This window comes from Lathamus discolor, chromosome 7, assembly GCF_037157495.1.
Source record: "Lathamus discolor isolate bLatDis1 chromosome 7, bLatDis1.hap1, whole genome shotgun sequence".
NCBI lineage: Eukaryota > Metazoa > Chordata > Aves > Psittaciformes > Psittacidae > Lathamus > Lathamus discolor.
Window position 1 is genome coordinate 22,512,597 of NC_088890.1, and position 5,232 is coordinate 22,517,828.

Consider the following 5,232-nt stretch of genomic DNA (forward strand, 5'->3'; position numbering starts at 1 on the left):
CATTCCTAAATTAGTTGTCTCTTAGGCTTGGATTGTCACCTGGGCATCAGGGTTAGACTTGGTACTAATGTGAGGAGCAAGCACAAAGGCTGTAGAGTCAAATGAGGTTTAAGTGGGGTGTAAGTGATGCATAGCCTCAAAATTACCCAGTAAAGTATTGTATTTTGAATTCATATCGTTTATTGAAGGGAGTAGATGAAATGTTAGCTCCTATTTTAAAGCACCAGTTTGGAGGCAAACCCACATGTTATAAAAGCTAAAGAGTTTGGGAGGTGTGGGTGGTGGTAGTCTTTGTGAAATAGTGTATTTGGAAAAACGTTTAAATTCCTACAAGTTGGTAAGATCAAAGCTAGAGCTAGGCTGTGTTGAATTCCCTGATGATATATGTTGATAATATTGATTACTCCTGGCTTACTTTTTAGATTTTTTTCTTGGTTAGATTATTTGGAATTGGGTGTTTTGAAGAGAAACAAAGAATTTGCTTGTGTATTTATCCAGTGCACCACTCAATGAGACAGCTGTGTCACCAACAGGGTTCCAGAACACTGGCTGGCAGCTTCTACTGATGGATCTCACTGCAGCTTAAGCAAAAGCTAGAGCTCAGCTCCTGCCTGGCATAAACAAGTTATTTCCAATGCTTTGATAACTGGGCTGTATCCTACCTTTCACAACAAATTCTCAACTCCTCTTTATTTACAGCAAACTTCCACTCTGCATATCCTACTTATGGCATAGTCAGGAATACATTTCTAAAGCACGACTCATTCTTCAAGGCATCAATAACAACCTTGTATTTACACTCAAACATATTTGTATGTGAAATTCTTCCTAGATGAATTAGCATCGTTATTTAGGCCCCAGTCTAAAGTTTAGTATCAGGCCTACCATACATCTTGTTATTTAGTTGTACACTGCATCATAACATTTGGGCTGGAGGCTGGAGTGCTATCGCCCATGGAGATGGTACATCTGTGGGAGCACTTGTTGCACGTCTTTTACTGCTTCTCCATATTCAGATTGAATCCATTTCAGTGCAAAGCAAGTAGGCTTGCATTAAGTGCTGACTTCCCAGTAATGTGCTTTATTTTGCAAACACCTGTATAGAGTTGAGAGTTAGATGAAGAACCAGCTCTCTGTCAGGTGGGTGTTATTTCCCTTCTGCTGTGGCAAATGACAAACACCTTTCATGCTAAGGTGGCACTGAAGCTATTTAGCTTATTATGTTCAACTGTGGCTTGGAATAGAGGAAGGTTGTTTATTTAAGCATTACTGTGCATCTGCAAAGTGTGACTAGATAATATCAGTCAGTCTCATTTCTGTGCCTGCAGGATAATGGAGCAGATTCTCTTGGAAACCATGCTAAAGCACATGGAAAACAATGACATGGTTGGTGACTTCCAGCATAGCTTCCCTAAGGGGAAATCTTGCCTGGCCAATTTGGTGGCCTTCTATGAGGGGGCTACAGAGTTAATGAATAGAGGCAAAGCAGTTGAAGTGGTAAATGCTTCATCCCTGATGGTGTTTAAGGGCAGGTTAGACAGAGCCTTGAGTGACATGGCTGGACATGCGGCATCCCTGCCTATGGCAAGGGGTTGGAACTGGATGATCTTCAGGTCTTTTCCAACCCAAACTATTCTAGGATTCTATAATATCTTGAAGCGAACCTCTTTTACATAGCTGAGCTTGTCAAGGCATAACCCTGACAAATTCTCTGCTGCAGAGTCGTTGCTACAGTATGTACCTGGTGGCTCCCCAGCTGAGCTCCAACCCCATGGACCACTGTGCTGCCAGGTAGGATCAGTTGCTGCAGTAGGGGGTGGCAGAGCTGCTTCACACAGGTCAGAAGCTACAAGGGAACTGTTGAATCTTCCCCATCTTGCTGATGATTCAGGAGTGCCTTCAAAGGACTCCTAGCATTGTTTTTTGTGAGGGCAGGTGGAGGGGGCTCTGTGCAGAGGGGACAGGATGCCAGACTTAATTTTTTGCAGCATAAGTAGGACTAGTCTTGTCAAAGCTTGGTTATTGAATGAGAAAAGTAAATATTTCAAGCAGTTTGCAAGAAATTGTGATTACAGCCTATTGATATCCAATATATATAACAGAAAAGCGCCAAAACCTAAAATGTATTTTAAAATATGAACTAAATCATTAGTTGTGAATCTTGCTGGTGACATCTTTGTAGCCCAGTGCATTTCTAATGAGTGAGACTCTTGGGTTGGTCACATAAATATCATTGCTTATCCAGGAGAGATGCTGGTTATGCACTTGTGAGACAAGAAATAAATATCATCTGAGATATAATTACTGAATTATAAAGTAAGTCAGGACTTGATTTTTTCCTCTGTGGAAAATATTTTTAACTATAAAACCTGTACTAATTTAAAACTGAGAACCTGGTGTTCAGATTCTATTCCTAGCTTACTTGTTATCTCAGGAATCACTCTACATATTTGTAGTTTGCCAAAAGGCTTTTAAGTTCAGACAAGGTTATATTTGGATTTTCATTATTATCTTCCATTTTCTCATGCTTCATCTTTCTTCAAACACATAACTCCTTTGGGATGAAAACTTGCATGTTTGTTCACAATGCCGAATGTTCGCAAGAGAGGTTCAAGGAGTAGGGCTGCTTGTTCAAGCAGCCCCCAAACCTGAAGGCTTTCTTACAGAAAACATCTTCTTTATCATAGCATTTTACTTTTTCTAAAAACTGTTTCTCTGTTAAATTGATTTATACAATTTATGCCTTTACTTAGTGGCTTTAAAAGTCACTTTAAATATCCCCCTTTCATGTTTAGGTAGCTATTCAGTCTATTCGTAACTCCAAACTAACAAATTTGATTTTACTGAAATTTATCAAACTTTTTAATTTTAATTTCTTTTCTCTTCCTATTTATATTCCACCACTCATTTCTATCCTAAATTTGTGACTGAAAATAGGTATATTCCTCTGTCCCCCTTCTGGCCACTCTTTTAACTTTCACTTTTCATTTTATGTTACAGAAAGTTAGTTATACTGAGTGAAGTATATTGGGCTAAACAGAAACATGATTCTGACTCTTTCTTGTGAATCAATCTTTTTAGTTCTAAACTTATACCAATGCAGAAACTGTGGCCAGAAGGTTTATAGCAAGTTAGAAGAACAACAAATAATAACAATAAACAAATAATCTATTCTTCTTTCTGCTGAGTGTGTTTTCTGATTGTCTTTCCCAGTGTTGGCTTCAGAAGTTTGCTTTAATAGAAAGCATTTTGGTGGTGCTGTCTTTTTGAACTAAATCTGGTGCTACTTAAAAAGGTGATTTCTTCTTTCATCCCTCCTTTGGTACTGATCTGTTCAATTTCATGCCTATAAATATCACTTCTAAGGTTTTTCTTCCACTAAAGGCAACTTCACCAAACAACTTGGCTTTATTGTGTGTCTTCTCATGCTGGGGGGGGGGGGGGGGGGGGGTCCAGGTTTTAAACTGAAAAGCACATCAACTTCATCACAACCTTGGGAAGAGTGTTATTTGGGAGTATGTAGCACAAATAGTACATGAAACATGTTACAAATGGTAATATAAATCAATAATATACAGCAGACAGTTATGTGCAATACATTACTACTTGAAAGTAAGCACCCTCTATCCATTTCTGTTTTAAATGGTGTGTGAATACTCTGTTGCTGTCTACCTACTGGAGGCTGTCTCTCAAAGCTAAGTAATACACCACTTCTGCTTGAAATTAGCCAAATCTGTTCATAACAGATTACCATCAATAGCTTTTATAGGGGTGATTATCAATTCAAATTGTCTGCCAAGTGGCATTAGGTTTAGTGTTTCCATCCACCTAGTCATTAAGCACATGTCAAACTCAAAGTAACTGGTAATTTCTGCAATTAAGGCAACCATTATTGTTTCCTTTACTTAAAGAGGGAATCCAAATTACATGGTTAAATATAACCATCCCTTATTCCCACACACACTTGGGGTCTGTGCTGCAGAACAGTGTTAATCCTATGAGAAAACACAATTAATAAGATAACCGTAGATTAAGTTTGCTACTGTGAGCTCAAACCTTGGAAGATCACACCCTCTTGAAGGAATCTAATTTGAGAAAAATCCCAGAGATCAGTCAAAGACATGTCCTGGAATTTTTAGGACAGATAAATATAAGTTTAAAGCTGTTGCTTAAGGTCATGTGTATGCTCAAGGATATGGAAATATGATGAAATAGTTCTATATGGCCAGATCAACCCCTTTTTTCTCTGGCTGTTGATATTAGGAACTCAATTTACAGAAGAAGGATTCAGTATCACCTGCAGATGAGAATTTACTTCAGAGACTGATAATTGCTTAGTATCTTCTAAAATGAGTTTCCTTCTTGTTTCACATCTCCAGGCATGGAAGTATAATACAATCAACAACTGAGTGGTACTCGGAGCCCAAGTGTTAGAAATGCAAAGCCACAGAGACTCCCGAAGTAAAGCTGGTAAATTGTTTCTGTTTAACAGTGGTGCCCTTCTTTTTATATAACAGGAGCAGGGAGGAAGGTGGTATTACTCCCCCACTGCAACCTTTTCTGTTTGTTGGTTTAAGCCCAGCTGTAATGTTATTTAAATGTTGGTTTCTGGAGTTGATTGAATGTGCCTTTATTGAGAGAAGCAATGCTCTTACATGAATGTGACACAGTTTTGTGGTTTGTTTTTGGTTTGGTTTTTGGTTTTTTGAGGGGGGTTTTGGTTTTTTTTTCCAAGGGAAAACAAACCTATTCAAGTCACTTAAAGAAATGTGTAAAAGCTACAGTGAATTTAATTTAATCTGAGTGTATGTTTAATCACCTTTAAGGGACTTAAGGGATTTTGTTGATTTATAGGGGTTCTTTTAGGTCCTGCTTCATGAATATACAGCCTCTTCAAATTGAGAGTAATGTTTTGGGTTTATTCTCCTCTCTTTTGGCCATATCTTGTAATTCCTGGAAGGGGCCATACAGCATATGTAAACTGCTGAAGGCCCCATGTCCTGCAGAGCTAGAAAACCACCACATAGGTAAAAATGGGACACAGTGAAAAAGGGGAGGTGAAGTGTTTTCACTTGGCTAGAGCAGAGCCATTTGAGTGGCTTATCCTCATTAGACCCTGTTTATCTATCTGATGCACTCTTTCCTTCCCTCCTGAAGCATCTCTTTTTCCCCCAGGAGCACTCATCCTTCCTTAGTGTGAGGTGTCCCTGCCTGCAGGGGAGTTGGAACTGG

The 5,232-nt window shown here is 38.9% G+C and overlaps 1 long non-coding RNA gene across 1 annotated transcript; it reads left to right on the forward strand.

The window, feature by feature from the left end:
- Window positions 1-1,295: 1,295 nt before the first annotated feature.
- LOC136018366 (uncharacterized) lies at window positions 1,296-4,459 on the forward strand. The gene is made up of 3 exons (XR_010614373.1): window positions 1,296-1,386; window positions 1,721-1,791; window positions 4,380-4,459. It is a non-coding gene; the product is annotated as an uncharacterized LOC136018366 (long non-coding RNA).
- Window positions 4,460-5,232: the final 773 nt, after the last annotated feature.